Source organism: Trichechus manatus, unplaced genomic scaffold, assembly GCF_000243295.1.
Source record: "Trichechus manatus latirostris isolate Lorelei unplaced genomic scaffold, TriManLat1.0 scaffold00101, whole genome shotgun sequence".
Classification (NCBI taxonomy): domain Eukaryota; kingdom Metazoa; phylum Chordata; class Mammalia; order Sirenia; family Trichechidae; genus Trichechus; species Trichechus manatus.
Genome location: NW_004444037.1, coordinates 8,016,933 through 8,041,744, shown reverse-complemented (window position 1 = coordinate 8,041,744; position 24,812 = coordinate 8,016,933).

Genomic DNA, 24,812 nt, shown 5'->3' with positions numbered 1-24,812 from the left:
TACTGTGATAGCACACTGTTCCTTTCCACCCCTGATTCCCCATGTCCATTCAACCAGCTCCTAGCCCTCTCTGCCTTCCCATCTCACCTCTGGACAGAAGCTGCGTGTTTAGTCTCTTGTATCTACTTGAGCTAAGAGGCACACTCCTCACGAGTATCACTTAGTGTCCCACAGTCCAATCCAATCCCTGTCTGAAGAGTTGGCCTCAGAAACTGTTTTAGTTCTGAGCTGATAGAGAATCCGGGGGCCATGCTTTCTGGGGTTCCTCCAGTCTCATTCAGACCATTAAGTCTGGTCTTCCTACTAGAATTTGAGTTCTGCACCCCACCTTTCTCCTGCTCCATCAGGGATTCTCTGTTGTGTTCCCTGTCAGGGCGGTCATTGGTGGTAGCTAGGCACCATCTAGTTCTTCTGGTCTCAGGCTGATGAAGTCTCTGGTTTATGTGGCCCTTTCTGTCTCTCGGGCTACTACTTTCCTTGTGTCTTTGATGTTCTTCATTCTCCTTTACTCCAGGTGGTTGGGACCAATTGATACATCTTAGACGGCACCTTGCAAGCTTTTAAGACCCCAGATGCCACTCACCAAAGTAAGATGCAGAACATTTTCTTAATAAAATTTGTTATGCCCATTGACCTAGATGTCCCCTGCAAGCGTGATCCCCAGACCCCTACCTCTGCTACTCTGTCCCTCAAAGTGTTTGATTGTATTCAGGAAACTTCTTAGCTTTGAGCCAGAAATTGTGATTCCCTTGGTCTGGGTACGGACTTTTGGGAAACATGGTCCAGGCTTGCTCAGTCATAAGAATTGCCTGAGGTTCTGGTAAGCTTCCAGATTCTATCTTCAGTCTCACTAATTCTGAGTTCCATTGCCTCAGTTCTGCTCCTATGACTTTCTATTGAGTTGTCTAATTCTGACATTTTATTATTAATCTTCTGGATTTCTGATTGCTGTCTATGGATTCTTGCAGCCTGTTAAATTTGTCATTATGCTTTTCTCTAATCTTTTTAATTTCCTCTATTGCATGTTCTGCATTTTGATTAATTTCCTTCCTAATTTCTTGAAGAGTTCTGTATCTTAATCTTTTGTATTCTGCCTCCAGCAATTCCAAGAAATTTTCCTCCTCTGGAAAATTTCTGGATTCTTTATTTTGGGAGCTTGCTGAAGCCATCATGGACTGCTTCTTTATGTGATTTGATATTGACTGTTGTCTCTGAGCCATCAATAAGTTATTATATTTATTTATTATTTTATGTTTGCTTACGGTGTCCTAGCTTCTTGTTTTGTTTTGATATGCCCAAATAGGCTGCTCGTACAAGCTAGTTTGATTATTGGCACCTTTGAAGTTCTAATGTCCTGTCAGCAGGTGGTTAGATCTGTTACTACGTATGTGAGCTCAGGAGTCTGCCCACTCCTCTTGTATGGATTCAGCTCAGGTGCCCAGGTGGATAGCCACCAAGTGTGTGGTTCAGGCTCTCTCCTACAGTCCTAGACAGGCATGGATGATTGGTGTAGGCACAGGCATCTGGCTGCTGCAGAGGGACATACTCTGAGCAAGGCAGGGGGCTGACAGCTGCCCCCGAGTATCCAGGAGGAAGGAATATCCTTGTTCCCTAGACTGCATAGGTGGGTGGGTTTTGCAGCCAGACTATGAGCACCCAATGCTGTTGGCTGTAAGGACTGGGGTCACCTCTTATTCTCGGGCCCCTCTCTCAGGCGGCTAGGTGGCATGGATGGAGCCACCAGTCCTCAGGCCCGTGATGTGTGTAGGTGAACACCCTGCTTAATGGGCAGAGCAGAGTCAAATGTCATGAACCTGCCACTTCACAGCTGAAACAGTTGAAGTTAGACTTCAGGTATATACCCTGTTGTACTGTGGTAATGAGAGCCTACACTGTTGAAATGGGCCCACACAAGTCTATGCACGGGAAAAGGCACACAAAGTCCATGGATCCCTTATGCCTGCGTCTAGGCAAAGGAGCTGTGCCTACCCTGAGTTCCTGGCTTAGGGGAGCTGGCAGTTTATTTTTTCCCGTTTGTTAATTTGTTCCCTCTCCAAGGCCCGGAGAATGGCTCAGGGCATGTGATGGATCCTACTTCCGGCCCAGAGGACTCTCTGAAGCTGGTATGAGACCCAGTGCAGAGCAGGGATCAGGGAAGTAAATGGGAGAGAGGTTTTTCCCTGAGGGGGGTGTTTTTGATCCACACAGTAGGCCGGATGCAAATAGTTATCTTTCGGTGATCCAGGGCTGCTTCTCACTGGTTCTGTGCAGTCAAGTAGACTCTCAGCAGCTGGGTCTCTCCCGGTGTGGGAAAGGCGCCTCCCAAGCACCGCCGCTTGCCTGCCTCACTGCTCACCCACGAGCTGATCAGGCCCGAAGGGCTCAGGCTCTCACCGGGCCAGGTGTGGCAACTCCTCACTGCTTCCAAAATGTCTCTCCCTCCCCCTGCCACTCAGTCCAGTTCCTCAACTTTACCTTTAATGTTCAGGGCTCCTAGATTGTCATATATAATTGAATCACTTGTTTTATCAGGTCTTTGTTATAAGAGGGTCCACCAGAAGCATCTGACTACTCCGCCATCTTGACCCCGCCTCTCATTTTGATCTTTTCTTTCTTTCCTGTCTTTTTAATGACCTCTTGCTTTCCTCATGTATGATGTCCTTCCGCAACTCATCTGGTCTTCAATCTTTAGTGTTCAACGCATCAAATCTCTTCTTGAGGTGGTCTCTAAATTCAGGTGGGATATACTCAAGGTCGTACTTTGGTTTTCCTGGACTTGTTCTAATTTTCTTCAGTTTCGACTTGAACTTACATATGAGCAATTGATGGTCTGTTCCACAGTCAGCCCCTGGCCTTGTTCTGACTGATGATATTGAGCTTTTCCATTGTCTCTTTCCACAGATGTAGTCAATTTGATTCCTGTGTATTCCATCTGGTGAGGTCCATGTGTATAGTCGCCATTTATGTTGGTGAAAAGAGGTATTTGCAATGAAGAAGTTGTTGATCTTTCAAAATTCTATCACTCAATCTCCAGCATCATTTCTATCACCAAGGCTATATTTTCCAACTATTGTTCCTTCTTCTTTGTTTCCAACTTTCACGTTCCAATTGCCACTAATTATCAATGCATCTTGATTGCATGTTCAGTCAATTTCAGATTGCAGAAGTTGGTAAAAATCTTCAGTTTCTTAATCTTTGGCCTTAGTGGTTGATGCATAAATCTGAATAATAGTTGCATTAACTGGTCTTCCTTGTAGGTGTATGGATACTATCCTATCACTGACAGTGTTGTACTTCAGGATAGATCTTGAAATGTTCTTTCTGACGAAGAATGTAACGCCATTCCTTTTCAAGCTGTCATTCCAGGCATAGTAGGCCATAGGATTATCTGATTCATAATGACCAGTAGAAGTCCATGTCAGCTCACTAAGGCCTACAGTATCAATCTTCAAGCGTTCCATTTCATTTTTGATGATTTCCAATTTTCCTAGATTCATACTTCCTACATTCCATATTCCAATTATTAATGGATGTTTGCACCTGTTTCTTCTCATTTTGATTCATGCCACATCAGCAAATGAAGGTCCAAAAGCTCTATTCCACCATCTGTCTGTCAGTTTGTCATACTGTGGTGGCTTACGTGTTTCTGTGATGCTGGAAGCTATGCCACCAGTATTTGAAATACCAGCAGGGCCACCCATGGCGGACAGGTTTCAGCTGAACTTCCAGACTAAGACAGATTAGGAAGAAGGACTGGCGGTCTACAGGATGCCGGTATTTGAGCTAAATCCTGAAGGATGATGCATAGGAGTTCACTGAAGAGACACTCTTCCAGACAGAGGGTAATCAGTTGCCATTGAGTGACCCTATGTGTGTTGGAGTAGAACTGTGCTCCACAGGATTCTCAATGGCTGATTTTTCAGAAGTAGATCACCAAGCCTTTCTTCCAGGGTGCCTCTGGCAGACTCGAACCTCCAATCTTTTGGTTAGAACACTGACTGTTTGCAACACCCAGGGACTACAGGCAGAGGACAGAATGTGCAAAATGCAGAGCCAGAGAGCAAGACCCCATCTAGGTACTGTTAGTAGTCAGGTATGGCTGGAGTGCAGGTGGCTGTGGTGGAGGTAGCAGTTTCATTCATTCATTCTTTTATTCATTCATTAAATAAGAATATATGAACCCCATTGTGTCAGGTACCCAGCTATGTATTAGTTAATTTTGCTTTTGGCTGCAAATCACTCCCCACCCCCAAAAAAGTAGCTTAACTACTAAGGACATATTACTTACTTAATGAGAAAATCAGAAGTGGACAGTTCCAGAAATGGTTTTCTATCTCCAACCAGTCTCTTGCCATCCTTCTACTTCACCAGTCTCAGAATGTTGGCTTTTCATATTGATACCTCACAGTCACAAGTTACTGTAACAGCTCCAGGTGTCACGTCTTCACACACCACTTCAAAGACAAGGGGCAAAAGGATGTTAGAAGTTTCTCCTTGAGCACCTCTCTCCTTTTATCCCAGAGATCCCCACCAGGCAACTTCCCCTTACATCTAATTGGCCAGGAGTGAGTCACATAGACATCCTAGCTGGGGAGGAGGGACATAGTGGGGGCTCTGAGACAGTGAGTATCTGCCTTTTCAGCTTCTATTGTGGGAGACAGGCAAGAGAAGAGGGGACTGGGAAAAGTTTTGGGAAGATAGCCAGCAGTGCCTGCCACAGCCATAGTGGGACTCAGCAAAGCAACTGAGACATAATCCAGCTTTCAGGATGCTAGATGAGGTTGCACAAGCAGGGAGGGCCAGATTATGCAATGTAGAGCCATGGGAAGATTGCAGGGAGCACACAGATTTGGTCAGCACCATGGTGGGAAGCAGAGGACAGAGAAAGATGGGAAGGGAGAGTGATAGTTGTTCCCTCACCATGCCCTCACAGCTTATCAACCCCCTACACTCACTCACACACTCTCTCTCAAATACACTCATACACTCTCACACACCAACACTCACAGACTCTCTCTCAAACACACAATCTCAAATACACACATTCACTCAAACTCTCACATGCACTCACACACTCTATCACATACACACTCTCTCAAACACACAAACACATTCACATATGCTCTCAAACACACACACTCACTCAAACTCACACATACACACTCATACACTCACACATTATCACATACACACTCACTCAAACACACACACTCTCAAACTCAGGCACTGACACATTCACACACACTCACACACTGTCTCAAACACACTTACACACATCCACCTCGCCATCACATATTTACAATTTAATTCAATAAGAACAATAGCACATATTAGAAAACTCTGGTGTGGTGTGGGAGATGGATTGGATGGGACTAGACCAGAGTCAGGAAGACTAGATTTTTCCAAAAATCCACCTTAGTTTCAAAACAGAAATCGAAAACTAAGTTTGAAAACCTGCTTCATTATTATATGATCTATAGAAACATATCCCCTTGCGTCTGTCAATTTGTCATACTGTGGAGGTTTGTGTGTTGCTGAGATGCTGGAAAATATGCCACCAGTATTCAGATACCAGCAGGGTCACCCATGGTAGACAGGTTTCAGCTGAGCTTCCAGACTCAGACAGACTAGGAAGAAGGACCCGGCAGTCTACTTCTGAAAAAAATTAGCCAGTGAAAACCTTATGAATAGCAGTGGAACACTGTCTGTTATAGTGCCGGAAGATGAGCCTCTAAGGTTGGAAGGCACTCAAAGGACGACTGGGGAAGAGCTGCCTCCTCAAAGTAGAGTCGACCTTAATAACATGGATGGAGTCAAGCTTTCGGGACCTTCATTTGCTGATGTGGCATGACTCAAAATGAGAAGAAAGAGCTGCAGACATCCATTAATAATCAGAACATGGAATGTACGAAGTATGGATCTAGGAAAATTGGAAATCATAAAAAATGAAATGGAACACATAAACATCCATATCCTAGGCATTAGTGAGCTAAAATGGACTGGTATTGGCCATCTTGAATCGAACAATCATATGGTCTACTACACCAGGAATGACAACTTGAAGAGGAATGGCATTGCATTCACAGTCAAAAAGAACATTTCAAGATCTACCCTAAAGTACAACACCATCTGTGATGGGATAATATCCATACGCCTACAAGGAAGACCAGTTAATACGAATATTATTCAAATTTACAACCAACCACTAAGGCCAAAGATGAAGAAATTGAAGACTTTTACCAGCTTCTGCAGCCTGAAATTGATTGAACATGCAATCAGGATGCATTGATAATTACTGGTGATTGGAATGCGAAAGTTAGAAACAAAGAAGAAGAATTCGTAGTTGGAAAATATGGCCTTGGTGATAGAAATGATGCCAGAGACAGTATGATAGAATTTTTGCAAGACCAACGACTTCTTCATTGCAAATACCTTTTTTCAACAACAAACGGGGACTATCCACATGGACCTCACCAGATGGAACATACAGGAATCAAATCAACTACATCTGTGGAAAGAGACAATGGAAAAGCTCAATATCTTCAGTCAGAACAAGGCCAAGGGCCAACTGTGGAACAGACCATCAATTGCTCATATGCAAGTTCAAGCTGAAACTGAAGAAAATTAGAACAAGTCCAGGAAAGCCAAAGTACGACCTTGAGTATATCCCACCTGAATTTAGAGACCATCTCAAGAATAGATTTGATGCATTAAACTCTAATGACCGAAGACCAGACGAGTTGTGGAATGACATCAAGGACAACATACATGAAGAAAGCAAGAGGTCATTAAAAAGACAGGAAAGAAAGAAAAGACCAAAATGGATGTCAGAAGAGACTCTGAAACTTGCTCTTGAACATCGAGTAGCTAAAGCAAGAGGAAGAAATGATGAAGTAAAAGAACTGAACAGAAGATTTCAAAGGGCAGCTCAAGAAGACAAAGTAAAGTATTACAATGATATGTGCAAAGAGCTGGAGACAGAAAACCAAAAGGGAAGAACATGCTCAGCATTTCTCAAGCTGAAAGAACTGAAGAAAAGATTCAAGCCTCGAGTTGCAATAGTGAAGGATTCTATGGGGAAAATATTAAACGACATAGGAAGCATCAAAAGAAGATGGAAGAAATACACAGAGTCATTATACCGAAAAGAATTGGTGGATGTTTAGCCATTTCAGGAGGTAGCATATAATCAGGAACCGACGGTATTGAAGGAAGAAGTCCAAGCTGCACTGAACGCATTGGCAAAAAACAAGGCTCCAGGAATTGATGGAACATCAATTGAGATGTTTCAACAAACGGGTGCAGCACTGAAAGTGCTCACTCGTCTATTCCAAGAAATTTGGAAGACAGCTACCTTGCCAACCGATTGGAAGAGATCCATATTTATATTTATTTCCAAGAAAGGTGATCCAACTGAACGCGGAAACTATTGAACAATATCGTTAATATCACACGCAAGTAAAATTTTGCTGAAGATTATTCAAAAGCAAGTACAGCAGTATATCAACAGGGAACGGACAGAAATTCAGGCCAGATTCAGAAGAGGATGTGAAGCCAGGGATATCATTGCTGATGTCAAATGGATCTTGGCTGAAAGCAGAGAATACCAGAAAGTCGTTTACCTGTGTTTTATTGACTATGCTAAGGCATTCCACTGTGTGGATCATAACAAATTATGGATAACGTTGTGAAGAACGGGAATTCCAGAACACTTCATTGTGCTCATGAGGAACTCGTACATAGATCAAGAGGGAGTTGTTTAGAGAGAACAAGGGGATACTGCATGGTTTAAAGTCAGGAAAGGTGTGCACCAGGGTTACATCCTTTCACCATACCTATTCAGTCGGTATGCTGAGCAAATAATCCGAGAAGCTGGAGTATATGAAGAAAAACAGGGCATCGGGATTGGAGGAAGACTCAGTAACAACCTGCATTATGCAGATGATACAACCTTGCTTGCTGAAAGTGAAGAGGACTTGAAGCACTTACTGATGAAGATCAAAGACTACAGCCTTCAGTATGGATTACACCTCAACATAAAGAAAACAAAAATTCTCACAACTTGACCAGTAAGCAACATCATGATAAATGGAGATAAGGTTAAAGTTGTCAAGGATTTCATTTTACTTGGAACCACAATCAACACCCATGGAAGCAGCAGTCAAGAAATCAGAAGACACATTGCACTGGCAAATCTGCTGCAAAAGACCTCTTTAAAGTGTTGAAAAACAAAGATGTCTCCTTGAAGACTAAGGTGTGCCTGACCCAAGCCATGGTATTTTCAATCGCATCATATGCATGTGAAAGCTGGACAATGAATAAGGAAGACCGAAGACGAATTGATGCCTTTGAATTGCGGTGTTGGCAAAGAATATTGACTATACCATGGACTGCCAAAAGAACGAACAAATCTGTCTTGGAAGAAGTGCAACCAGAATGTTCCTTAGAAGCAAGGATGATGAGACTACGTCTCACATACTTTGGACATGTTGTCAGGAGGGATCAGTCCCTGGAGAAGGACGTCATGCTTGGTAAAGTAGAGGGTCAGCGATAAAGAGGAAGACCCTCAACGAGATGGATTGACACAGTGGCTGCAACAATGGGCTAAAGCATAATAAGGATTGTGAGGATGGCGCAGGACCAGGCAGTGTTCCGTTCCGTTGTTCATAGTGTAACTATGAGGTGGAACCAACTTGACGACACCTAACAACAACAACAGCAACAACATAGAAACATAAAAATTATTTCTTAAGAATTCCTTTAAGTTTTTTATTTAACAAGAAACAGAGTGAAGGTAGGAAGGCATAAGTAAACTTCCTTAGATTCAAGGAACTTTCCAGTATATTAAAAAGGAACATTATAACACAAAGAAGAGTTACTGCACCAGAGAGAACCCCCTCCCAACAAACAGTGGGGAAATGCGACTAATTTTTACTGAACTGTCAAACCACTTTTTCTTTTCTCCATTGCAGTCCTGGGCTTGATAGATAGTGTTCAAACAAGGAACGCCCTGAGGAGTTCTAAAATAATAATTAAGTAGCATACACAATTACTCGACCTGAAAAAGTCTGTAAGCATTTTTCTGTGGATAAAAAATATACATGATTACCCAAAGGCTTCTGAGTGTTAACATTCAAAAGGTATATTGAGAGTGTGATTAACCTGGAAGGATAGACTATTCATAAAAGCAAATTGGATTATTCTACTAGAAGTTACCTTTTTGTGGAAAAATTAATCTAGCTACTAGGTCTTGCTTTTCCTCCAAATAAGCATTCAACCAGGAGATTTGAAGAATCCACAGAGATGAAGAAGGAAAATATGTAAATACTATGTGCATAGATTCCAAAATCAGACATTTCCGAGAGAGGGTCTTTTTTATTCAAAGACATGGAATATTGCAACCTGAAGCCAGAAAAAGGTTACTGTGGACATTCCAGTGCTTTAGCCTAGACCTCAGGGCTCTCAGAACACGGGGGTCTGACTGTTGTCTCTAAGTATGTGCATGTCTGATGTCTGGAGGATTGTATTTAGACTCTGAATAGGTTGATCTTCATTTGCTGTATTCTAAGAATGAGGGTTTTATTTTCACTTTCTACTGGTAATTGCATGTGTATCTTTGTAGGGTGGGCAGAGCACAACCCCAGTGTACTTGAGTGGTCTCCTTCTTGATCTCTCCTCATTACTTCATCATTAACATCATCAATAATGGCTAACAGTGATTATTTACTCTGTGCCCAGCACTAGGCTAAAATGTTTTCATTGATTATATCGTTTATTCTTCATAACAAATTTGTGAATTAGGTATTATTTTATCTCCACATTTTTTGTTTGAAAACTGTGATCCAGAATGGTTAAATAATTTACGCAAAGTTACGCAGTTGCAAATGGTAGACTGAAACTTGAAGCCAGGTCTGATAGACTCCCAAGCTCTTAACCACCATGACTCTCCCCATGCTCAAATCAGTCTCAACTGCAAGTGTTGACCTGTGTTGTCTTCTCAGTCAGAATGGCCTTCTCCTCTGGACATACCCAGATTTTCCTCATCCTTTGACATTTAAATCCTCCTTTCTACCCAAAGTCTTTGCTAATAGAGGATACTTTAACCTCTCTCTTCTCTGAATTCCTTGTAGCACTTTTCATCTCTGCGTCTCAACTTAGCACTTGGCCATACACTAAGTGCCTTTGATGTGAACATTGAGGTCCTACTCCCAACTGGTGCTCAATAAAGTCAACACTTTGTTGGTTGCTTGATTAATGGATTGTTGTGTCTGTAATAGTCAAGACTGATTACTCTCTACTGTTTGGTTCTTACAGTGGCCAAGTCTATTGAGCGTAACTAGACCGTTAATAAAAGCAGAACAAAGGCAAAGCAGTCACTATCAACCCTCTACAGGAGAAGACAAAATTTCACTACCTAAAATGTTCATTTAGCGCCACTGGAACACTGCAGAGAGGTGCAAGTCAGCCTTGGACATCTGACACAGCTCAATATACCTCCCGTTACTCATGCCTCTCCCAACCAGTGGTTTAGGGACGAGGAGGGAAGGTTTGTGGGAGTATGTGGTGTTGTCAGTTAAGCAGTAGTGTAACTAGGTGGCGGGGGGAGCGAGAGGGCACAGCTGAGGCACATTCCAACCCTCTGTGAATTTCTATTTCCATTTGCATTATAGCAACTAGGATACATGAGTAGACTAACCACAATTTTTAAAAGATGCCTAATAAACAAGACTGTGATTATCTCATGCTCTGGGTAAAAAGTGATGTGTAGTTTTTTTGTTTGTTTTTTTTTTACTTGTATTGGTAGGTAAATTTAGTGGACAATTAGAGTTAGAAGGGTCTTCCAGCACTCCCCTTTCCCCCTGCCAAAGCCTTGGCCTGACTATATTCTTGTTGTCCTTTGGATCTCAGTTTAGAAGTACTCACCTCTGAGAAGTCTCCCATAACCCCCTCCAGCACATTAATTCTACTGCCATGCCTCATACTGTAAGCAATTGCCTGTATACCTGTCTGTTTCTTTGAGGGCAGAATCTATAACTTAATCATCATTAAATGCCTAGAGTCCAGCAGAATGCCAAGCACAAGGTGGATAATAGTTGAATGAATGAAATTCGTCCAACCCTTTATAATGCCTGAATATCTTTTCAATCATCTTTGCTTTACCTAGTGGTAACAAAGCACTCACCATCCCCACAAAACAGCTTTTTCCAGTTTTGTTGTTAGCTGCCATTGAGTTGGCCCCTGATTCATGGAGTCTCCGTGCACAATGGAACCAAATGCTGCCCAATCCTGCATCATCCTTTTGATTGGTTGCAGATTGGATCATTGTGATCCATGGGATTTTCATTGGTTGATTTTCAGAATTAGATTACCAAGACTTTCTTCCTAGTCTCTCTTAGTCTGGAAGCTCCTCTGAAACTTATTCAGCATCATAGCAACACGCAAGCCTCCATTAACAGATGGGGGTGGCTGTGTTTGATGTGCATTGACCAGGAATCGAACCATATCTCCCACGTGGAAGGCAGGAATTCTACCACTGAACCACCATTGCCCCTTTTTTTTTCCAATTTTAGAGAGTTCTAAATATCAGAAAAATGATTCTTCCTTAAATTGGGCTCATATCTGTCTTCTTGAAATTTCACCCATTTATCCTACTTCTTCCTTCTCCTTCATGAGCTACACAGGTAAGACCAACTCCTATTTCATCAATTATTCCTTGAGTGTTTGGAGTCACTTCTGCCCTTCCCAGACTGGGCAAATTATCTTCTCTTTAGTCTTTAGACCAAACATCTGGATACTTATCAACACATATGAAATATATATTGCCCTAGTAAAGACTGTTTATAGGAAACCAAACAGATTTCAGACCCAGAAGAAGTAAGACATTTCTCAAGGCCAAGAACTGCTTGTTATTTCTCTTTATATCCACTGCCTCCGCTCAATAGGTATCAAATTAAACTACTGTGTCTCTTCTTTTATTGTATAAATGAGAAAAGATGAGCACGGCTCTATTAACGTCTTCCCTAACACCGCCCTTTTTCAATCCCAGCACCAGCTCCGTGGGAAAGAATCTGTTGCTCTTTCAAATGCTTCCACGGCACTTTGTGCAGCCTATTTAAAAGTACTGATCACTGTGCATTTTAATGGACTTTTTATTTATGTGTTTATTCCCCACTAGACACTGAACCCTTCAGGAGGGCAGGGCCTTTTTTGTTATTATCACCAACACCTGCAAAAGAATTTTTTAAAGTTTTAAAAAGTAAAGGTATCGCTTTGATGACTAAGATGCGCCTGACCCAAGCCGTGATCTTTTCACTCAGCTCATATGCATGCAAAAACTGGACAATGAAAAAAGGAAGACAGAAGAAGAATTGATGCATTTGAATTGTGGTGTTAGTGAAGAATACTGAATGTACAGTAGACCGTCAGAAGAACAAACAAATCAGTCTTAGAAGAAATACAACCAGAATGTTCCTTAGAAGCTAAGATGGAAAGACTTCAGCCAGCTTACTTTGAACACATCATCAGAAAATATCAATTACTAGAGAAGGGCATCATGGTTTGTAAAGTAGAGGGCCGGCAAAAATGAGGGAAAGCCTCAGTGAGATGGATTGACACAACAGCCACGACAATGGACTCGAACATATCAAAGATCATGACGATGACACAAGACCGGACAACATTTCATTAATCCTAAGGTTGCCATAAGAAGGAACTAACTCAACGGCAACAACAGCAATCACTAACACCTAGCCCAGTGCCTGTCACATAATAGATATTCAACATATGTGGTAAGTATAATGGAATATCTAAACTAAAAATATCTTATTTGTACACATGATTCCCTGACCTGTCCATTTACAATAAAGGGATAAAGTTCTGCTTTGATGAGCCATTTGGGGCCATAAAAAGATAACTTTACACATAATGCACTGCTCAGATATTTTTGAGACATCAAAAGGGAGTCTTCCCAGTCTTTCAGAAGAAAAGGTATATGCTTTATGCTCCCACGCAGTTAATCTTCAGAGCACAGGTTGTGCCCTGAGTTGTACTTAACGGCAGGACTGACTGCTTCAATGCGGGCACCCTGAAGTTCCAAAACACGATGCCTGGAGAGTGTAAATAACTCTTACTCCTTCACGTTAATCTCTATGGCAAAACGGACATCTGAGCCAATGGTCTCCCCATGGTGTGAAAGCTTTAGAAGTCAACCCTTACAATGGATTTTTTTTTAAATTAATCTCCATTGTCACTTTAATCGTCTTTAGGGATCTAGTGGATTGGTGAGTTAGAAGCCAAACGCCATGACAGAGTTTACTGAGAGGTGTCTTCCTCAGCTGTTACGAAAACAGAAATGTGTGCACTAAGAAATGGTAGTGACAGACACACAAGGGCAGCTTCAGTTCAAATAGAAACAGAGATTTACTGGAATTTTGTTAAGTTGCCCCCAAGGACAGACACTGAATCTACAGAAATAGAATCCAGACAAAGCCTCCATGGCAACCATTACTAGCGATATGGCAAGAGTCACTACGAGTCGGAATCGACTCTACGGCAATGGGTTTGGTTTTTTGATTTAAAGGAGAAGAGAGCTGAGAGCAATTGATTGACTTTTATGTTGTGGACTGCATAAAACGCATAACTGCCCCTGCTTCTCTTTTGGAGTCAGCTTTTGGAAGAGTGAGCTAAATTTCTGGCCCATCGTTAGGAAGGCTAAGTTTACATTTTGTGCACAGCCCCTTTGTTGATACTATTTTATGTCTCTTATTTCTTAAATCCTCATAAATTAGTTTGGGAACAAAGGGGAAAATAATAGAAATTCTGTTTGTGTGCACAGGGCTTTTTGACTGGTGGGCTTCTCTTGTGGTTTATCAGACTAGTATCACCAATTCTTCGTATGATCAGGCTTGGTTGTTGTTAGTTACTGTTGAGTTGGCTCCTACTCATGGCAACCTTACGTATAACAGAATGAAACATTGCCTGGTCCTGTGCCATCTTCATGATCATTGGTATGTTTGAGTCCATCGTTGTGGCTATTGTGTCAGTCCATGTCATTGAGGGTTTCCCTCTTTTTCAGTGACCCACTCCCTTCCCAAACATGATGTCCTTCTCTAGCAACTGGTCTTTCTCGATAACGTGTCCAGAGTAAGTAAGCCAAAGTCTCACCATCCTTGCTTCTAAGGAACATTCTGGTTGCGCATATTTCTTCTAAGATTGATTTGCTTGTTCTTCTGGCAGTCCACTGTATATTCGATATTCTTCGCCAGCAACGCAATTTGAATGCATCAATTCCTCTGTCTTACTTTTGTATTGTCTAGCTTTTGAATGCATAGGAGGCAATTAAAAAGTCAATGGCTTGGGCCAGGCCCATCTTAGTTATCAAAGTCACCCTGCTGGTATTTGAAATACTATTTGGCATAGCTTCTAGCATGGGAGCAACATATAGGCCACCACAGTATTACAAAGTGACAGACAGGTGGTGGTTGACTGGGCTAGATACCACCAATTCCTTTCTCTTGGGCTGATAAGTTTTACCAGAGAGGAATCCTCCCAGCATAGAGAAGACTATAAAGCTTCTTTCCCTTTCTGCATGTTTTCAGAACCCAGTGGGGAAAGGGAGCTAGGAAAAAGGATATTCACTATTCAGTTACTTTTAGTTGTCCATTTACTATATGGAGGGCGGGGGGACTGAGGTAAGCATGTGTTTCAACCTGCCATGATTAACTGCAAGTTCTTCCAGTGGTGTCAGAGGGACGTGGGCCCCTGTAAGTGATTGCAGGAACAAGAATGTCAAGTGACCATACAGCGTGGAGAACACTCAACTGAATTTTTCTCTATTGGAAACAAAGCTGTTACTCTTCAGTTTACGTAAACTGTTCCTTGGACTAATTAATACATAATTTTATTGTGATAAAATATATATTACCAAAAAAACCTGTCATTTTAACCATTTTTAAGTGTGCAGTTCTGTAACATTAATTACATTCACCATACTGTGCAACAATCACCACTATCCATTTCCAAAAGTTTTTCGTCACCCCAAACAGCAACAACTCCCCCTGCCCCTCCTCCCCTCAGGTCTGGTGACCACTAATATACTTGGGTTTCTGCGCATTTGACTATTCTAGACATTTCATATTTCTAGAGATCATACAATTTGTCCTTTTGTGTCTGACTTGTTTCACTTAGCATAATGTTTTCAAGGTTCATCCATGGAGCATGTATCAAAACTTTATTTCTGTTTACGGCTGAATAATACTCCGTTGTATGTATATACCACATTTTGTTTATCCATTCATCTGTTGATGGACACATGGGTTGATTCCACCTTTTGACTGTTATGAATAATGCTGCTATGAACATTGGTGTACAAATATCTGTTTGAGACCCTGCTTTCAATTCTTTTGAGTATATACTTAGGAGTGGAACTGCTGGGTCATACGATAATTCTGTTTAGCTTTTTGAGGAACTGTCACACTGTTTTCACAACAACTAAACCACTTTCCATTCCCACCAGCAATGCACGAGGTTTCCAATTTCTTTACATCCTCATCATCACTTGTTATTTTCCATTTTTTCTGACAATAGCCATCCTAGTGGGTTTGAAGCGGTAGCCCATTGTGATTTTGATTTACATTTCCCTGATGACTAATGAGCCCTAGCGGTGCAGTGGTTAAGCACTCAGCTGCTAACTGAAAGGTCATTGATTCAAACCCACCAGCCGCTCCATGGGAAAAAAATGTGGCACTCGGCTTCTGTAAAGATTACTACCTTGGATATCCTATGGGGCAGTTCTACTCTGTCGTTAGGGTTACTATGAGTAGGAATTGGCTCGATGGCAACAGATTTGGTTTTTGATAACTAATGACTTCGAGCATTTTTTATGTACTTATTGGCAATTTATATATTTTCTTTGGAGAAATTTCTGTTTAAGTCCTTTGCCTATTTTTTAACTGGATTGTTTGTCTTTTTGTTCTTTCAACTATTTTAACCTAGTGGTTTCCTGGAGGACTTAAAGAATCCATTGCTGAGCATTCCAGAAAAGAACTGTACCCTGTGTCTGTCATCTAGGCTCTAGGGCACCTCTAATCACTGGTGACTTCACAGCTTTAGAACCACTGTTCAATGAGGTATGGGTACACACCAGGACAAATCTACCTCCTCAATAGGGCTCTTCCAGATTAGATTACAGGCTAGTGTTTTATGAATGGATGCCAAGTCTCCTTCTCTGTGATGATTGTTTCTAGAGAGTCCTTACAGCATCCTCAGGAAGGGAAAGGCCTCCAAGTGACCCCCAAGCAGATTCACACTCAGGAAGGTTTGGGAGGCTGGAAGAGTTTGGAAGGCTGCTTATTTTGTGCTAGGCACTGTTCTACATACCAAGGATACAACAGGGAAGAAAATAGGAAAAGTCCTACCCTAGTGGAGCTTACATCCTAATGGGAATGGAATGGAACATAAATTAAACTTTAAAGACAGCAAGACTAACTTTCAGAAAAACCTATCCACTCATTCTAACTTGGTAAGAAAAGGAAACACAAGTGATGTTTAGGCTTCTCAATCTTAGGAAACACAAGATCTTTATAAACTCAAAAGGAGTGAGTACATTCACCACATGAGAGTAGAATGGCAAGTTAGTCAGCAATGAGTCAGCAACCTTCCCCAACCACCCAGTGAGGTCTGTACAGATGTCCCTGCTCTATCCATTGAGGAGCTGATGATGGAACATACTAATTTTTAAATGTCTGCATTTTCTCTGTTGAACATAGAAACACATGGAGAGTGCTGAGCACAGTGCTCGTGGTATAAATACCGATACAGCTGCTGTAATTAATAGCCCAACTTTATACGCTTATTGTTCAAGGCTGAGAATATACCAATCCATTCCCAGAAACACACCTCTTACCTAAAACTTTGTTCCCCGAGCCACTTGGATTTACATTCTCGGTAAAATTTCTGATGCAACTCTGAGCAAAATCATTGGGGAAATTGAGGTTTCCTCTTAATATTTAGAGGTTTAAAGACTTCTTTTGTTATCTTAATGTAGAGCAAAGACTCAGGCAGGGTAATGGACTTGTTTATTTGGGGTGACTCAGTATCCATTTGGAGCCCTGCTGGTGCAGTTGGTAAGTGATATGGCTGCTAACCAAAAGGTCAGCAGTTCAAATCCACCAGCTGCTCCTCGGAAACCCTACAGGGCAGTTCTACTGTGTCCTGTAGGGTCACTATGGGTCAGAATCAACTCAACGGCAACAGGTATATGATATCCTTTCATCCTCCTTTGAATTAACAGCCTCCGATTTTCTTTTGGGAATCCACCCTCCCCTATTCTTACACCACGTGGTTGAGATGTACACCACTCCACACCCCCTACCCCAACCAACAAAGCACAAAGGATGAAGCATGTGACCTCAGCCAATCAACTCACTCATACTTCCTAGCCACAGTGATTAGTCCCAAGTATGAACATGCGTTCTGATCAGAGCTGATGAAATACAATGAGATTTTCGTGGAGATGCTAGGATAGAAGAAGTTGCTCTTTCCTGATGATCTTGAACCTGAGACATTGGAAGATCTGGGACTGCAGCTATCTTTAATCCAAGTCAGAAATGGGACTAAAGCTAAAATTGAGGGAATGGAGCTGAAAGAGAGAAAGAGAGAAGGGAAAGACAGAAGATACAAAAGGGAAGAGGAAAGAGAGATTGGATCCTCGTGACATTATTTAAGCCCCTGCATCAAACCATACTTGAAGCTAGAGTCCTAAATTTTTCAGTTGTGTAAATCAATAATATCCCATTTTTACTAAAGGCAATTTGCATTCCATTTACTGTTACTTGCAGAGAAAGAAGCCTAGTTGATAGCTAATGTTGCTATCATCACTGAGTGGGAAAGGATACATCACTGATATGACCTGAAGGAAAACAGGCCCAGGACCAGCAGACTTGATGGAAGATATATGCAAGCAACAGATCTTCCTGGTCTTCCCCCAGGAACTATGACTGCAGAGAATTTGGGAAAGGGTGCCATTGTTCATGTCAGGTAATACTGTGCCTATATGTTTATAAGTTTGGGGAGGACATGTGACTTGAATGATAACAATTGGGAGAATAACAAGCTGCCTGATAGATTTCCTAGATCTCTCAGACTCCAGAAAGGAATGTGATTCCCATAGGATTCTAACAGATTCACTGAAAACACGCTGGGTCCAGGGAAGGGACCTAGTTCCTGCATTCTAATCCCCAGAAACTCTTTTTAAAACAAAGTACAAAATAAACCACCACACGGTGCAGATATTCAGGGGATTCCAGACATAATACAGCTATTTAAATTTCATGCTGTTACAAACACCTGGGTTTTTAGAGGATGCTGGCACAGTGGTTAATAGCTCACCTGCTAACCAAAAGGTCGGCAGTTTGAATCCACCAGCTGCTCCTTGGAAACCCTATGGGCAGTTCTACTCTGTCCTATAGAGTCGCTATGAATCCAAATCGACTCGACAGCAATGGGTTTTGTTGGCGGCAATTTTGATAGCTAAGATGTCTGATCCTACATTTTGGCCTAGCATCCAAAACAAATGTTTTCATGAAGTGGACAGACCTGCTTTCATGTAGTGGACAGGTTTCATCTCATGTTTTTCTTCAGTTCAAGTTTAGACCTGGTTTCTAAAATGGATAGGCTGACCTTTACTAGCAACCATCACGGTGACCTTCTAAGGAGCATAGCTGCATTGCCAAGATAATAATCCTCCTTCATATGAAAGACCCCTGCTGCAAAAGCTTAACTGAAACCACATTCCACAAATCACAGCCCCCTGCCACAGGAGAAAATCTCCATCTTAATGAGATGGTTCCACTTTCTGTTTTTTACATACAGCTCAAGCTCCTGCAACTTTTATCAAGAATTCTCCATGGGATAACGAGATTTGGGGATAGGATTAATACCAGAGTATGTATCCTTGAAGTTTCAAAGAATTATCATTATTCTTAAAATCATGTTTTTCATTTTCTTAGAAAATGAGGCTGAAGGGACAAAAAATTATTTGTTGGCTTGTTTGTGATATAAAACAATATGGATAAGGGTGATGGGAAAATTTGGAAATGAATAATGATCAACATGATGTTATGGGTTGAATTGTGTCCCCCAAAAATACATGTTTTAAATTCTAACCTCTATGCCTGTGGTTATAATCCCATTTGGGAATGGGTTGTCTTTGTTATGCTAATGAGATAGGATTAGTGTAGGATGTGTCTTGAGTCAAACTCTTTTGTGAGATATAAGAGATTAAAAAAGCAATCGAGAGAAGCAGACATGGAGGAAGAGAGATGCCAAGCCACACGAAGGAGCAGAAGCTCCAAAGAGACAAGGACCTTCCTCCAGAGCTGACAGAGAGAGAAAGCCTTCCCCTATATCTGGCACTCTGAATTGGGACTTCTAGCCTCCTAAACTGTGAAAAAATAAATTTCTGTTTGTTAAAGCCACCTAACCCAAGCCATGGTATTTTCAATCACCTCATATGAATGCAAAAGCTGGACAATGAATAAGGAAGACTAGAGAAGAATTGATGCCTTTGAATTATGGTGTTGGTGAAGAATATCGAATATACTATGGACTGCGAGAAGAATGAACAAGCCTATCTTGGAAGAAATACAGCCAGAGTGCTCCTTGGAAGCGAAGATGGTGAGTCTTCATCTCATGTACTTAGGACATGTTATCAGGAGGGACCAGTTCCTGGAGAAAGACATCATGTTTGGTCAGCAAAAAAGAGGAAGACCCTCGACAAAATGGATTGACATCATGGCTGCAACAATGGGCTCAAATATAGCAATGATTATGAGGATGGCACAGGACCAGGCAGTGTTTTATTCTTTTGGACATAGGGTCACTATGAGTCAGAACCAACTCAACAGCAACAAAGCCACCCACTTGTGATATTTCTCTTATAGCAGTACTTGATAACTAAGACACATAGTTAATGTTACTGAATTGTACATGTGAAGAATAGTGAAAAAACAAATATATGGAGCAAGAATTCCGTTTTAAGTCAGCTTCAACAAAGTATTCTTTACCCAACTGATGTACCCTTGAATTCCAGAGTGTGATCTCTACCTGTCTGAGCAAAAAGTAAAATAAAAGAAAACAAAGCTAGGTAAATACTGTCATCGGCTCTATTAGGGGAAGCTAATACTGTAACTACCCCAACCTTAGTGGTTTCACATGAAACAATTTTATTTCTCATTCATGTAAAGCTCAATTGATAGTTTAGCAGTCAGTCTAGTGAGTCTACCATCTTCTAGATGAGTCTTGGAGCTGTCCATTAGATTCTCTGCATCTGGCCGGCAGACGAGGGAAAGAGGGAGAGTGAGGAAGATCATGCATGAGGATTTAGGGGCAGGCTGGAAGCGGTGAACATAACTTTTACCAGTGCCCCTGTGACCAGAATTCAGTCAGGAGTCCCTACTAATTGCAAGGGACACTGGGAAATGCAATCCCACTCTGTGGGAGGAGAACACAGGTTTGGTGAACGTCTAGCTGGTTTCTGCTCCCTTTGTCATGTCCATCGCTCTAAGTCAACACATTGGCTTCTCTTCCTTCTCTGTCTTCTATGAGATTCTTATCAAAATTACGGTATCTGCATAGTACTTTGCGGTTTATAAAGTCCTTGCATATTCATTACCTCAATTAATCCTCCAACCTCTCTAAGATAGCAATCATTAATCTCCACTTTAAAGATGAGCAAATTAAGGCAAGAGTAAATGAGCAGCTGGCTTGGGTCTTGAACCCATGCCTTGTGGCTCTATCTGCTCTACTCCCCCCAAGGGCAGTCTAGTAAGGCGGCTAAGGGCTCAGGTGGCATCAGACTGCCTGGGCTGAAATCTGAGCTCTGCCACCAGTTGACCACACAACCAGGGGCACATGGTTGATGCTTCTGGCCCCAGTCTATAACCCAGGGGCAATTGTAAGAGCTTCTCGCTCATGAGACCACTGTGAGAATTAAGTGTGGTGATGTGCAAGGTGCCAGCAAAGCACTTGGCATCTAATAAGCATGACCAATGAATTTAACCTAGATACCTATGAACTTGGCACCTAGAGCCTTAGGATGGATTCTGTCTCACCTTGCTGCAGTGACTCTGTACTTAGTTTAAAGCAGGGCAGAGCATTCCCTTTTTACCATTCATTCTTTTCTGATGACTCTCATAGCTAAGAGCCCATGAAGTATTAGGATTTGTACTTCAATGATCTTTTCAGTTAGCTTAATAGCAAGGGGTAGCCCAGAATGTTGGGCAAGAATGTAGTCTCTGAAGCCAGGCTTCCAAAATCTAATCCTGCTCTGCTACTTATCAGTTTTATGGCCTTGGGTGAGTTACTTAACTTATCCATAACTCATCTTCACAGATTTCCCATCTGTAAAATGGGTATTATAGTAATAATACCTACCTCGTTATACATATTAAATACATTAGTACATGTGATTGCACATAATAAAAATAAACCATTGTCATCAAGTCAATTCTGACTCATGGCAACTCCATGTACTTCAGAGAGGAACTGCACTCCATACTGTTTCAATTACTATAATCTTACAGAAGTAGATTGCTAGGTCTTTCTTCCATGGTGCCACTGGGTGGATTCAAACTGCCATCCTTTTAGTTAGTAGCCAAGCATAAACCATTTGTGCCACCCAGGGACCTCTGCACATAATAAGCACTCCATCAATATTTGCTATCATCATCCTTAACATCAGTGTTGCTTAATAAATCAAAACTCAGAGAGGTACAGTAATTTGTCTGGAAATTACATGGATAATAGCTGACAAAGCCCCCACATATCTGTCAGTTTGTTGTACTGTGGGGGCTTGCCTGTTGCTGTGATGCTTGAAGCTATGCCATCTGTATTCAATACCAGCAGGGTCACCCATAGCAGACAGGTTTCAGCTGAGCTTCCAGAGTAAGCTAGACTAGGAAGAAGAACCTGGTGGTTTACTTCTGAAAAGAATTAGCCAGTGAAAACCTTGTGAATAGCAGTAGAACATTGTCTGATGCAGTGCTGGAAGATGAGCCCCTCAGGTTGGAAGGCACTCCTAAGACGACTGGGGACAAGCTTCCCCCTCAAAGTAGAGTCGATCTTAATGACCTGGGATAAAGTCAAGTTTAGAGGCCTTCATTTGCTGATGTGGCACAACTCAAAATGAGAAAAAACAGCTGCAAACATCCATTAATAATAGGAACATGGAAAATACAAAGTATGAATCTGGGAAAATTGGAGATCATCAAAAATGAAATGGAATGCATAAATATCGATATCCTAGGCATTAGTGAGCTGAAATGGACTGCTATTGGCCATTTTGAATCAGATAGTCATATGGTATACTATGCCAGGAAAGACAAATTGAAGAGGAATGGTGTCCCGTTCACCTTCAAAAAGAACATTTCAAGATCTATCGTGAAGTACAACACTGTCAGTGATAGGATAATATCCATACACCTACAAGGAAGACCAGTTAATATGACAATTATTCAAATTTATGCACCAACCAAAAGATGAAGAAATTGAAGATTTTTTACCAACTTCTGGAGTCTAGAATTGATCAAACATGCAATCAAGATGCATTGATAATCACTGGCAATTGGAATGTGAAAGTTGGAAAGAAGAAGGATCAGTAGTTGGAAAATATGGCCTTGGTGATAGAAATAACACCAGAGATTGCATGACAGAATTTAGCAAGACTAACAACTTCTTCACTGAAAATACCTTTTTTCAACAACTTAAATGGCTGCTATACATGTAAACCTTGCCAGATGGAATACACAGGAATCAAAATGACTACATCTGCGGAAAGAGACAATGGAAAACTCAATATCATCAGCCAGAACAAGGCCAGGGGCTGACTTCGGAACACATCATCAATTGCTCATATGCAAGCTCAAGTTGAAGTTAAAGAAAATTAGAACAAATCCACAAGAACCAAAGTACAACCTTGAGTATATCGCACCTCAATTTAGAGATCATCTCAAAAATAGATTTGAGGAGGCGGGGCCAAGATGGCAGAGTAGTCAGATACTTCTGGTGTTCCCTCTTACAACAAAGACCTGAAAAAACAAGTGAATCAATTATATATGACAATCTAGGAGCCCTGAACATCAAAGGCAGAGTTGAGGAATTGGACTGAATGGCAGGTGGAGGGAGAAATGGTTCGGAAGCAGTGAGGAGTTGCCAGACCTGGCCCGGCAGAGCCTGAGCCCTTCAGCCTGGATCAGCTCAGTGGTGAGTGGTGAGGCAGGCAAGCAGAGGTGCTCTGGAGGCATTTTTTGTACTGGGGAATACCCAGCAAGAGAGTCTACTCAGCGATCCAGAACCATTGAAAAGCTGCCCTTGATCAGCAAAAGATAAGTACTCGCATCCAGCCTACCGCACAGATCAAAAACATCCCCATTACGGAAAAATCTCTCTCCTGTTTACCTCCCCACCCCCTGCTCTGCACTGGGTCACAGACCGGCTTCAGCAATTGCCTAGTCCCCTGGGCCAGAAGTAGGACCCGTCACGCTCCCTGAGCCATTCTCCCAGCCTTGGAGAGGGAACAAATTAACAAACAGGGGAAAAAATAATCTGCTGGCTCCCCTAAGTCAGGAACTCAGGGTAGGCACAGCTCCTTTGTCTAGGTATAGGCATAAGGGATCCATGGACTTTGAGTGCCTTTCCCTCTGTAGAGACTTGTGTGGGCCCATTTCAACAGCTTAGGCCCTTATTACCGCAGTACAACAGGGTATATACCGGAAATCTAACTTCAACTGTTTCAGCTGTAAAGTGGCAGGTTCATGAGATTTGACACTGCTCTGACCATTAAGCAGGGTCTTCACCTACCCACATCAGGGGCCTGAGGACTGGTGGCTCCATGCACACCACTTAGCCACCTGTTACAGGGGTCCAAGAATAAGAGTGCCCCTGAGTCCTTACAACTACCAGCACTGGGTGCTCATAGTCTGGCTGCAAAATCCACCCATCTACATGCTCTAGGGAACAGGGACACACTTTCCTCCTGGACACTCCAGGGTGGCCTTCGGCCCGCTTCTTTGCTCAGTCTGTGTACCCCTGCTGCAGCAAGATGCCTGTGCCTACACCAATCACCCATGCCTGTCTAGGACTGTAGGTGAGAGCCTGCACCACACACTTGGTGGGCGACTACCTGACACCTGAGCTGAATCCATACAGGAGAGATGGGCAGACTCCTGGGCTCAGATACTGAGCCACTTGGGGGCAGGACATTGGAGCTTCAAGGGTGCTGGTGATTGGGCTAGCTCACACAAGCAGCCTATTCGGGCATATCAAAACAAGAAGCTAGGACACAGTAAGCAAACGTAAAATAAATAAATATAATAACTTATTGGTGGCTCAGATACAACAGTAAATATCAAATCACATAAACAGGCAGTCCAGGATGGCTTCAGCAAGCTCCCAAAATAAAGAATCTAGAAATTTTCGAGAGGAAGAAGATCTCTTGAAATAACCAGAGGCAGAATACAAAACATTAATATACAGAACTCTTCAAGAGATTAGGAAGGAAATTAAGCAAAACACAATACAATGCAATAGAGGAAATTAAAAAGATTAGAGAAGAGCATAACTATGAATTCAACAGGCTGCAAGAATCCATACAGAGACAGCAAACAGAAATCCAGAAGATTAACAATAAAATGTCAGAATTAGACAACTCAATAGAAAGTTACAGGAGCAGAATTGAGGCAATGGAAGTCAGAATTAGTGAGACTGAAGATAAAGCACTTGACATCAACTTATTTGAGGAAAAATCAGATAAAAGG